Genomic DNA, 12,433 nt, shown 5'->3' on the forward strand with positions numbered 1-12,433 from the left:
GCAAGTAGGGGAAGAGTAAGCAAAGGCACGGGGGTGAGGGTGGCTACGGCAGGGGAGTGAGCACTTTGGGTAAAGCCCAATTCATGAAGGAGGGCCAAAGAGCTGCACCTGATAGGGTGAAGAAATGGGGCCCAGGATCCCAGAGACCCTTGGCCATTGGGGCCCCATTCTTCTGATAATGGAAGCCACCATGATGAAGCCCCAGGGTCTGGGTGTCCTGGGGAGGGGCCTCAAGAGGCCGCTCCTGGGTTAGCCCCTCTCCCTCTCCCTGCCCACCCCCTCCGCCTGCGTCGTCGGCCATCAGAGCCTCGCTTGCGGCCCCAGAGCCTCGCACTGACGCGGGCCCGAGCGTGAGTCAAGCCTGCGTCACGGCGCCCCGCCGCCAGGGTGGCCTTTCGGAAAGCGAGGGAACAGTGCGCGCTGCGCTCCGCCCAGCTCCGTTCCGCTCCGCAGAGCCGGCGCGGCTGGGGCGCGGGGAGGGCGACACTCGGCTCTGGCGCCTGCAGCCCCCACGCGCTCCCTCCGCCACGGAACCTGGGTCCCAGGGCTGCTCCCCAGAGAGGCTCGAGCGCGCCGCGGGCGGGATCTGAGTCGGAACCGGCGGCGAGGGAGGGAGCGAGGAGCGAGCAGAGTCGCGTGCGCGGACGCGCGGCTCCGGGTCCCCTCCCAGCCCCGGCCGGTGCCCGCCGCCGCCAGACTCGGGTGCCCGCGGGAGGGGCTGTGAGCCGGCGACCCGTCGGGGACAGCAGCTGCTCGGCCGGAGCGCAGGGGGTCGAATCCGCGCGACGGCTCACGCGGGACAGGTGAGTCTCGGGCCGCGCCCTGCCTGCCTGTACCCGGCCAGCCACCGCAACTTTAGCTGTTCTGGCCCCGCCCCAGCCTGGAAGGCCTAAGGACAGAGGTGCGAGGCGGCGCTGCCCGGTGCCCGCCCGGCCCTGCGCGGGCCCCGGGCTCCTCCCGCTGCTCCAGCCGCCGTTGCCTGGCGACGAAGCCCCGGGGCCCGCGCTCCTCGGGCGCATCGGGGGTGCCCAGCTCCGCGCTCATGGGTTCACCCAACGGGCTCCAGCTTCCAGGGCTCAGGAGGGCCCAAGAACTCCGGAGGTAATCCGGCTGAGCTGCAGAGGCAAACGCCCGCGGAGCACCGGGCGGGAGGCCCGGCCGGTTTGGCCGCCCGGAGCTGCGCGCCCAGGGCGCAGTTCCCGCGGGGAGGCTCTTGCGCGGCCGGAGACCCCAGCCTCAGCCGCTCGGCTTCAGGCCCATGACCTTGACAGTAACATTGGCAGGAGTAGCGGAGCGCTCACGCCCGAGATGAATATTTAATTCCGAGTCCGGGAGCTGGACCTCGCTGAATTCGGAGCTAGCGGGGAACCCATCTTCCCTCGAGGGAAGCGCATCTGGGAAGCGAATGGCTGAGATGGGGGACGTGCGCGGGGTGCAGGTCTGGAGAGGGCGCCGTCTCGGGAGAGGCCTCAGCCACATTTATACCTGTGCAACCAACGTCCTCCCAAGCTATGCTCACGGTAGTCCGGGGAGGGCCGTTCCCCCAGGGGCACGGCTGCCGTGGAAGGAAGACTGGTGTTATCTTTTTAAAGGCCAAACAGCCCTTCGGAAATCCTGAGGCCAGTCACTTGAGGGGGCCCAGTGGCTGTCAAGTGGCGTTAAAAAAAAAAAAAAATGTTTTTGTTTTGTTTTTATTTATTTTTTAAAATTTCATTCCTCTTTCCTTCTTTGAGAAATTTGTAACGGATCCTTCGGACTAGGGAATTTCTAACCAGAACTACCTTTGGGGCAATTCAGCTGTGAAAGGGAGGCAGGTGGGTCGGGCTGGGAAGACAGGGTCGTGGTATAGAGAAGGAAGATTTTTCTGAGGGCACTGCCCTTGTTAACAGGAACTTCCAGGAACTAAGCAAATCCTGTAACGGCTCAAAAAAAAAAAAAAAAATCAACCAAAACTTTAGTTCCAGCCTAACTGTAAGGCTGTCCTGCACATACTGATTGATGTCTGGAGAACAAGGTCAGAGTGTGTTGAGGTTAATGGTAAAGAATTCTTGTATTTCATGCTGTGCTTATATTACCCCATGGTCCAGCCAGGTGGACCCATCACCCAGGCAGGAGGAAGGGCTTCGAGGTCACACCCGATTGTCCTTGGCTGTGGCTCATCCGTTGGGACCGTCAGAGGTCTTAGCTCCCGTGCTGGCTTTTTCTCCAACCAAGCAGCTGTGGCTAAGTAGGTGGTGAGTCTCAGCAAATCCCTGCAGCTCAGCCTGGAGAGTGACTCAGTGCAGGAGGCAAATCGTGCCCACCAGCTCTGATTGGAGTGAGTTCGTTTGGCCTGAGTCACACAGAGTTGTGTGTCAGCTGTTTGTGAGCTGAATGGAGTTCTTTACCAGGGCTTGTAAGCAGCGATGGCCAGGGCTCCCGGAGTTTGGGGGCCACTGACTAGAGGTAGGCAGGTCCTCAGAGTGAGCCAAGCAAAACTCAGGCACTGGGCAGGTGTCCTAGAGCTCTGACCCCACAGGGAAGGCACGCAGAGCCAGGTTGGAGTTGGGGAATTGGAGCAGGGGCCCAGGGGGAGGCTGTGTGCTTGTGGTCGGAAGTGGGCCCAGGGCTCTGCCAGGTGCCAGGGCGGGGTGACCTTGGGCAAGTCACTTTACGTCCGGGGCCTTGGTTTCCTCGGTCATAGAAGAGGGATGCCTGTGGTGCCTTTTCCTCAAGCTTATTTTGAGCCCAGTGCTGGACACGTGGCAGATGCTCTAAAATGTTATTTCCCACCTCTTTCTTTATGGGCCTTAACCAGAGGTGGTTCTTTCTCTCCCTGCCCTTGTGCCTTGGTGTGAGAGGGGGTATGGAGACAAGTGAAAGTGTCAGGGCTTCACATGTGCTTGCGAAGGACCCCTAATTCAGCTTCACGTTGACCTCTTCCCAACCTTCAGGTCTCCCCAGGACACGCTGAGTAAGAGCAGGGTCATGGACCATGAAAGACTCTTAAAAACAGAGAACAAACTGTGGGTTGATGGCGGGGGGTGTGGGGAGAGGGGAAAATGGGAGATGGGCATCGAGGAGGGCGCTTGTTGGGATGAGCACTGGGTGTTGTATGTGAGCGAAGAATCAGAAGAATCACCAGAATCTACTCCTGAAACCAAGAGCACACTGTATACGATGTATGTTAGCTAACTTGACAATAAATTATATCTAAAAAAAAAAAAGGAACAGAGTTATGAAGGGTGGGGTGGAGGTGGTGGACAGAGCTGTGCTGGGTCTGATGGGTGCCCTCAGCTGTCTCTGCAACCGCTCCAGGGCGAGACTCCAGCACAGGCCCTGACTCCTTAGAATTGTTCATGACCATGGCCTGGTCTCAAGTTGTGGCACTTGCCCGGTGGACTTTGGGGGCCCCTGCCATATGGCCAGATCTTGCCGTCCTCCTCCCTCTTGTCCTATCTATCATGGAGTTGGAAGCTGCATGACAACCATCCTGGGGAGGTGAGGCTGGCCTTTCCTGGAGAGGAAAGGAGTGTGTCGCTTGCCTTCCCTGAGGGATCCTGGCCCCTTGCTGTCTCTTTCTGTAAGATGTCTAGGCTTGGTGCTGAGCTAAGATGTGTGTGCCTCAAGAGTGAAAGGCAATAATGGTGCAGCCAGAGAGGCCGTGCTGACCTAGGGGACTCCAGTCCTACTGGCAGTGTGTGTGTGTGTGTGTGTGTGTGTGTGTGTGTGTGTGTGTGGTACATGCACCCTGGATTGATGCTCTCCCCAGTGGACCTGGAAACAAATTTCAAAGATGATCGAGACAGAGATGAGAGGGTTCTTGAGAAGCAGGCTCCTACTGCCGGTGTGTCCCCCCTTCTCTAGAGCTCCTTTCCGATCTAAGTTTGCTGCGGCAGGACAATTCATCATGAATCCCTTTAAGGCTGTTAAGATAAGCAGCCACATAGTTTAAAGGGAAGGTGGATTTGGGCTTTTTTTCCTGGAAGCAGATCTGAGTTATCACTCACTCCTAGGCTGGGCTGCAAGAAGTTCTCACAGCCAAACATCTGGAGCACCAGGCAGGGAAAAGACTCTGTCCCTCAGCCCCTACAAAGCCCTTGTGCATCACCCTCCCCCACCTAGCGTCCCAGACTGTGTTAGTGTGGGTCTGCGGGTCTGTGTTAGTGTGCTACCCTAGAATCAGGCGGGTCAGTGGCCTGTGGGGAAGCGCCTACTTTGTGTGCTTTTAGGAGGGGCTGGTGCAGTTCTGGATTCCAGGAGCTCATGCCGTGCTTGGCAAACAGTGAGAATATCCAGGTTTTTACTGAGGCTTCTGTGTTGCACTAAGTGCTTTATTCGTATACCACCTCGTTTAATCTTTGCTACAATCCCAGGAGATGGACATTGCTCTCTGCGGTTTACAGATGTGGGACTTGAGGTTCAGAGACGTTACATCATTTGCTGAAGGTCACACCAGCAGTGAGTGGCAGTCTGAGAATTTGAACTCAGGTCTGGCAGATTCTTAACCACTTCACAGTAAGTTCTTAATAAATGTTTGCAGACCGCCTAGGCATTTATACCCAAATGAGGCTGTCTAAACCTGTGGGTCTAGTTCTTTAAGCTAGCGCCCTGAGGAAGGGAGAAATGGGCCTCCACCAATGGGAATTTGGTGGAGAATGAACATACCTAAACTTCCAAGGTTTGGGAAATACGGTCTGTGGTGCCAGGGGAGCTGGGATCCAGCGGAAGATCCTAGGCTCCATCATGCTGCTGCATTGTCCTATCTTGTCTTGCCCCATCCCCACCCCTACCCCGACTCTACCACTCCTGACCTCATTCCTTAAAGTTTGTCCAAGTCAAGGGTTGGTGCTGGAAGCAGTGAGGGAAGAGTCAGAGCACAGTGGATGTCGCCCTGAGGATTTCCGCATCTGCAGAATCAAGGACGGTCAGTCGCTGGTGGGAGCTCTGGTGTGTCAGATTTCTCTGCTGGAGAGTGTGTGCCAGGGACGGGCAGCAGTTTCTGGTGAGGCCCCAGACTCCAGAGCAAAACTGCGAACACTCCAAGGTTATGCATGGCAGCCGCTGGCTGGCGTGGGCTGCTCAGAAGGACGCCGCTCGCTTCCTCATCTTGTCCCGTGGAGAGCCCACTCTCCTCACCCTTGGGGTTCTGCCACTGGAGTCTGGGGCTGTGCTGGGAAACTTGGCATCAGATTCTTCCTGCTTCTTCATCTATTTCCTCTCTGAGAAACCACCATCCCTGGCAGGACAGGCCCGTATTGTCCTAGCCTGCGCGGTACGTCCAAACGACCCTTGATCTTGGTAGGGAAGTTCTTGTAAGTGAGGGTGGATAACTGGAATGTAAGCATTGATGTTCCCCCACCCCCAGAGGACACAAAAGGTTTTCCCAGAATCCCTGGCTCCACAGGCAGCCATTTTGTGGAGACAGAGTCCTTTGAAAAGTCCCCCCCTCCCCCATGAGTTATTATTCAAGTTAAAACACTGTTCAACTATGGATACATCCAGTTGTTAGAAGAAATAGATACTCACCGTGCACAGAAAATTTACAGGTGAGCACATCAGCTCAGGTGCAAGATGGATTGCTGTACCCTATTGTTCTCATGTTCATGACCAGGCACATTTTGTTGGAGCATAATTCTGGGTCAGGGGAGTCCTGGGCAGCCTGAGTGTCTAACTTGGGAGTTGAGACTTAAAGCCCTATTTGCTCTGGGACCTCTTGTGGAGTGAGGGTGGGGCAGGCACGAATGGGAGGAAATAACGCCCCAGCTCCTGGGCCTTGGGGTCATCTCATCAGCTGCATTTGTGCCCCCGAGCTGCCTCTGTGCCTTCCAAGGCTACTCACAGTTCATTTGAAGATAACAAGTTGCCTCTCTGTGTACTCTGTCATTTCTAATTACTGGTTTAATGAGAATTTCCACTGGATTCTGTGCACCACTAATTTGCCACCTATTCTTTCACTTACAAATAGAATTCATTGGTCCACACCCCCAAATTCCTGCTGGTTGCATTTTCTCTTTAATTATAAGACTCCTGGGCTCCTGTGGTTTTAAATCCCACTCCAGGTCAGGAGTGCTGTTTGATAAAGCTACCTTTCAAGGGAAGTGAACAGTCACCTGCTGGAGCGGCTCCATCAGGTGCTGCCAGGTGAGTATCCAGTGGGGATGTGGACCTCCTCTTCCCTGGGGGGTTGGAAGGGAAGGAGAGCAGGTGCAAGCCAGCACCGGCTTCCTGAATGGCCTGGTGGGCGCTGTCCACGGTCCTGGCACACCACCGAGACGCCCTGCCTGCTAGTAATTTGGGGACTCCTCTAGAGCAGCTGGGAGGAACCTCCTTGACCAGTCCCCCAACTTGCATTGTGACATTGGCTTTGGGAAAGGACCTGGCCAAATGAAGAAGCTCCTAACCTCAGGGAGAAATGGTGGTAGATGGACTCACCTCACTGTTGACTTGCTGAATGAGATTCGGGTATATCACTTTGCACCGTGTCATGGTACATTGGAAAACTTCCTAACCAGTGCCGCAGATGGGTAGCGTGGGGCCCAGAAATAACGATGCCTCTATTCCTTGGAGTTGCCTGGAATGGCCTAGGGTGCCGGGACCGCTTACCCCAGTGTGCCATATCAGTGTTCTCTTCTCCATGTGTCATGATGTACAAAAGATTGGAAAGCACTAGAATATCAGAAAGAAAATGGGCTACAGAGCTCAGGGGCCCACAGTTTGAATCTCCACTCTTTCACTTCATGGCAGGGTAATTTTGTACCTGATAGTTTTCTTCCCTCAGCCTGGGTTTCTTTGTAAAATGAGAATTACATTTTTATCCCAAGTTGTTGGGGGTATAAATAACATATGTAAGCATAGCAGGTTTTCAAAAATACTTGCTCCCTTCACTGCGATCGGCTGTCCTGTGACCTGTTCCCAGTAGGGGCACTTTTCTGCCCACCTCTCCACAAAGCTACACTGAGGGTTGATGAGGAAAGAGCCACAAACCCTTCTCATTCCCAGGAAAGAGACATCATGTTGGGACTGTAATTAAGGGTTTCTGATCACTATTCCTTCAAGTGCCCTTCAGCAGTCTGGTGGGTAACACAGGTAATTGGACACCCTTGGTCTCTCTCTGAGGCAAGACAAAGTAGTGGCTTTAAGAAAATCCAGGTCCGGGGCGCCTAGCTGGCTCAGTAGGTTGAGCGTCCGACTTCAGCTCAGGTCATGGTCTCGAAGTTCGTGAGTTCAAGCCCCGCATCAGGCTCTGTGCTAACAAATAGCTCAGAGCCTGGAGCCTGCTTCAGATTCTGTATCTCTTTCTCTCTCTCTCCCCCTCCCCCGCACATGCTCTGCCTATGTCTGTCTCTCAAAAATAAATAAATGCTAAAAAAATTTTTTTTAATAAAAAAAGGTTTTTTAATTAAAAAAAAAAAAAAACAGAAAAAGGGGCGCCTGGGTGGCGCAGTCGGTTAAGCGTCCGACTTCAGCTCAGGTCACGATCTTGCGGTCCGTGAATTCGAGTCCCGCGTTGGGCTCTGGGCTGATGGCTCAGAGCCTGGAGCCTGCTTCCGATTCTGTGTCTCCTTCTCTCTCTGCCCCTCCCCCCTTCATGCTCTGTCTCTCTCTGTCTCAAAAATAAATAAACGTTAAAAAAAAAAACAGAAAAGAAAATCCAGGTCAGAGAATTTGGACAGATACTGTGAGGACCCATCTGTTACCACCATGGGCCTCTCATGAATGAGGAAAGAAGGTAGTGAGGCTTTCACTCCTTGCTCCTGGAATTTCATTTTAACACGTGATTTTAAAAAACTTTTGTCTTTTTCCAAATTGGGACAGTCCCATAGGTTGTCTACCTGTCGGGGACCTGGTATGTTCTCCAGCACTCTGGGGCTCTATGTTTCCCTCTCTCTCTAAAACCTAAACCTCACCCACCGCCCCGGCTCAGGTCATCATCCCCTCTTAACTACCCTCCCTGTGTCTTCACTTGTCCTTCAGTCATCTTTTTAAAAACAGTTGAGTCGCATCACTCCCCTGCTTGAAAACTTGAAACGGCTCCCTATGAGCCTTGAAAGGAAACCCAGTCCTTTCCATGCTCTGCAAGCCCTGCCTACTCTGGAGTCTAGCTATCCTCCTGAAGGCACTTCCCATTCTTCCCTTGTTTAGGATGCCCTAGGCCCAGGTCCTTCTTTCTAGTCCTCCTACTCACCAAGCAGGCTGCCTCAGGGCCTTTGCACTTCCTGTTCGCTCTGCCCTGAATGCTTTCTCAGGATATTCACATGGCCCATTATCACCCTCCATCAGGTCTTTATCAGAGTGTGCCCTCCTAGTCCCTCTACATATTGTAGCACCCCTGTCTCACTCCGTCCCCTCACATTCAATATTACATATTTATGTGATATGTTTATATATACTGGAGATATATGTCTATACATATGGCAGTAATTATATATTTGTCTGTTTTTAAATTTATTTATCTATCCTGGGAGAGACAGAGAGAGTGTGAGTGGGGAAGAGGCAGAGAGAGACAGAGAGAGAGAGACAGAGAGAGAGACTGACTTTCAAGCAGGCTCCATGTCACCAGCGCAGAGCCCAACACAGGGCTCGAACCCACGAAACCATGAGATCATGACCTGAGCCGAAACCAGGAGTTGGATGCTTAACCAACTGAGCCACTCAGGTGCCCCATATCTGTCTGATTTTTGTCACTTTACCCTAGAATATAAATCCCACAGGGGAGGGGCATTGCTTGCTCTGTTCTCTGCTGTGCTAGAACAGGGTCTGACACATAGTTAGTGTTCAATAAATATTGGTCGAAGGAAGTAAAGGAAGCGGGAAGTCAGTTGGAGCACCAGCACCCCCTCCAGCCCCCCGCGTCCTCGGGCACCCACATGCTTGTCGCACTCCGGTGCCAGGGCACCGCAGGACAGTGGGCAGCTGTGCCCCTAGGCTTGGCCACACCCACTTTCCCCATGTGCTCACGTGAAGGGGCAGCTGGTGCCAGCTCACGGTATGCCGCCTGCATCATCTCATCTTGTCCTCATGACCAAGAGTCCCTCACCTTTGGGGACTTCTCCATCTTTTCAGGTCCAGAAGCCAAGACCCTGAGATTCTGTGTTCTTTCCTGAAGACTCACAGCTAGTAAGTGGCAGCAAGACTCAAACGAGACCTCCCTGCCTCCAAAACCCATCTTTCTGTGATAGTGTTGTGGTTTAGAGTCAGATCCCAGAGTCAGACTGTGCTGGTGTGGACCCAGGGCCTCCAGTTTTTGACTTGTGCCCGTGGACCTGTCGCTTTGCTTCACCAGTTCCAAGATGCATTTTTTTTTTTTTTTGGGGCACACCATCACATCTTCAATTCAAGACACAATGTACAGTCAGTGGCATCTCAAAATGGCTGTTGATCAGGTGGCAGTGGTGACCTGGTTGGGTGAAAACCTTCCATTGAGCCTCTCTGGTAAGTTCAAGAAAGCACCAGCATCGCAGGGCCAGCGGTTCAATCAAATCAGCAACCAATCCCTCTGAGCCTCTCCTTCTTCATCTGTAAGATAGCAGTAAGTGTGGTGCCAAACTCATACGGTTATGGGCAGGGCTTAAGGAAATAATGGCCACTCCACACAGTGGCTGCTACAGAGCCAGCCCTCAAGAAGGATCCCTGTGTTGTTGTTTGTTGTTGCTGCTGCTGCTGCTGCTGCTGCTGCTGCTGCTGCTGTTAATGATGACACCCCCCCACCGCCTTCAGAAGTTCCCTTAGCACCTAAGTTCTGGCACAAGGTTAATGCATCTGTGGGGTGGTCATGGCACTGCTCGTGCTTCCACAGCGACTAGGCATGCCTTTCCCCCTGCCATGAAATGGTAAAACTGAACCAAAAGATTTTGTTTGCACTGGCCCCACCCACATATTCCAGTGCCAGTTCCTCCCCCTCTGGACCATCTGCCCCTTTTCCTGCTTCCCTTCCTCCTTGACTAAGAAAACAAAATACCAACTGCAGAGAGCACGCTCGGCAAATGTAACAGGAAGGTGAGACGGGCCACAGAAGGTTCTACTGGCTCCTCTGCCTGAGCTGCTGTTTGCAATGGTCCCACCAGCCTCGTGGAACACTCCGTGCGGAGACGGTGCCCATCCAGTGTGTACCTCTCTAAGGTGAAGGCAGACCCTGTCTACAAAGTGGAGAGAGTGAGGCACAAATAGTGGATCCTTTAGAAGAGGCAGAAAGTCAGCGAATGACGGCCAGACTTCTTAGCTTACCTTTGCTTTACACTGCCACGTGGGGCGTCTTTGGGACACCGTGTGTTTTGGGGATGGGAATATTGCACCAGAAAATAGGAAAGTTTTGAAGCTGGGAAATTATGTCAGGTTCTGGAAAATTGGGGGAATTCAGAATGCACCTGTCATTCATGCACTCATTCACTTCCTTCATATCGCATTCACTGAGCACGTACAATAGTAATACGTGAGGATTTGGTCTACAACAAATCTGTGAAATGGAGTCAGAAATTCCTGTTCTGTTTATTTGACTTCCCAAGAATCTTCTCTTTCTCTTGCTATCCATGTGGTAACCAGATGCAGTTGGTAGGTAAGCACTGTTCCCTATCGTACAGATGATTACAGAACAGAAAGCTGGATTCCAAGTCCCAGGGTCCTCCCCACATGGGCTTCTGGGCTGCATTTCATTCGTACCCCCCCCCACATCCCCCCCACCCCCCGCTCCCATGGCTGGGGCACGCAGGCATCTAGTAGGTTTAAAGGTGACTCAGTCAAGTGTGTTAGCTTTTTGTCCTTGCTGGTGTTTCAAAGGTGAAGGCAGTGGTTAGGATTTCAACCTAGGAAGCAGGTTGCTCTTAGAGGGTGGGGCGGCAGGAGCCCTGGAACATCTGCAGGCGTCCTATTCCGCCCTGTGTGCGCCAGGCACCGGCTGGGCTGGGGGCAGTTGCGGGTGGATGCAAAGCTGGATATGCTTTGGTTCCTGCCTTCAGGGAGCTCCCTGTTTAGAGGATGAATCGGGGGTGTGCACAAGGAGTTATACTAGAAAGCCAAATAGTCAAAGCGTGGAAGAGTATTACAAGTTGCGTGCCGAGAAGGGGAAAGAAAGGAGCATTACTTTTCACTTACAGCATCACAGAACGTGCCACAGAGGCGAGGTGGATCTTGAGCTGCACCTCCAAGGTCATCCAGTGAAAGTATAGCTAACCCCTCTGAGCCTTTGGTTCTTCATCTGTAAAATGGGAGTAAGTGTGGTTCCCTTCAAGGGAAGCTTCAGGAGGCAGACCCCGGGGAGGGTTTTCTGCACAGGGGCCCGGTGGAGAAGTGGCAGCTGAGGCTGGGGAATGGAGAAGTGGCAAATGTCTCTGGCAAGGGCCGTGGGCTCTCTCCCGTGGGAGTGGGGTGATGTGGTATTTCAGGAAGCCGCCTTTGAAGGCCCAGAGGACAGTGAGCCTGCTGCAGGCATCGAACTGAGAGAAGGGCTGAACCAGACAGAGCACAGGGGGTGGGAGAGAGGACGGGCTCAAACATACTGACGGGGCTCTGTGCCCTCGGCATGGAGGGGGAGGGAGGGAGGGGTCCAAATGGTGCTGGCCAAGAAAAACCAGGAGAGCAGCCATCACCAAGGCCTGTCAGGAGCAGTTTGCCCCAGGTGACTGCCGGGAGGTTTCAATAAAACAATTAAAAATAATTTGTAGGACAATTTGTATCTCTGATAACAGTCGACCTGCTTTAGGCTCAGCTGAAGCCCAGAGGCTCCGAGGTAATTAGGAGAATTGTTTGGGCCACCACGGCTTGTCACATGGAGATCAGGAAGCTGTCTAGTTGTGTGAGAGACAGAGAGCCCCCGACCTTGCTTCCTTCTTACCTCTGATCAGCCTAGAGTTAGTTGGACCCTGGCTTTATGGCTGGGGCCACTGGGTGTCCTCCCACTGCTCCCCGCTCCCGGGGGCTCTTCCCAGCTCTCCGTTGTAGAGGTTTGCATTTAAGAATGTGCAGTACTGTCCCCAGAGCCGCGAGACCCAACAGTGGCAAGATACGGCGCTCCCTGTGGGGCTGAGGGAAGCAGGGCCCTGGGGTGGGGGTGGGGGGGTCTGTCGTCATCTCTGCCGCCTGCTTTCCCAAAGATGGTGGCCTCACCACCCAGTCCCCCTGGGGGGTCTGGCTTGGAAAAGAAGTGATTCCCTGGGGTTCGTCCCCGGGGTTACTGGTACAACCCTCCCGAACGAGAGAGACTGTGACCCCAAGAGGCGGGTGCTCAGGGGGCCGACTGGACACCGCGTTCCAGAAGGCCCCCACCTCGGGATGCTTGGAGCGGAGGGGCGGGGCCTGGCCCCAGTCACAGGGTGAGCGGCCTCCCCTCACCCCTGAGGTGATGGCCGAGTGCCACGCTTTGAAACTTGTGGTGGAGCCGTCAGCCCTCCGGCAGGGGATATTTTTACCTGTCTGCCTCCTAGTCGCACAATTTTTTTTTTCTTTTTAAGGAGCTTCA

The 12,433-nt window shown here is 53.7% G+C and overlaps 1 protein-coding gene across 1 annotated transcript in view; it reads left to right on the plus strand.

The window, feature by feature from the left end:
• The first annotated feature begins 416 nt into the window (after nt 1-416).
• Nucleotides 417-12,433, plus strand: part of SLC6A17 (solute carrier family 6 member 17) — a 52,265-nt gene continuing 40,248 nt past the window's right edge. Inside the window, exon 1 of the mRNA XM_086717786.1 lies at nt 417-803. The gene's annotated coding sequence lies outside the window, so the exon portion shown is untranslated. The remainder of the gene's footprint in view (nt 804-12,433) is intronic.

This window comes from Puma concolor, chromosome C1 (genome assembly GCF_028749965.1).
Source record: "Puma concolor isolate L17-30 chromosome C1, mPumCon1.1.hap2, whole genome shotgun sequence".
In the NCBI taxonomy this organism is placed as follows: Eukaryota; Metazoa; Chordata; class Mammalia; order Carnivora; family Felidae; genus Puma; species Puma concolor.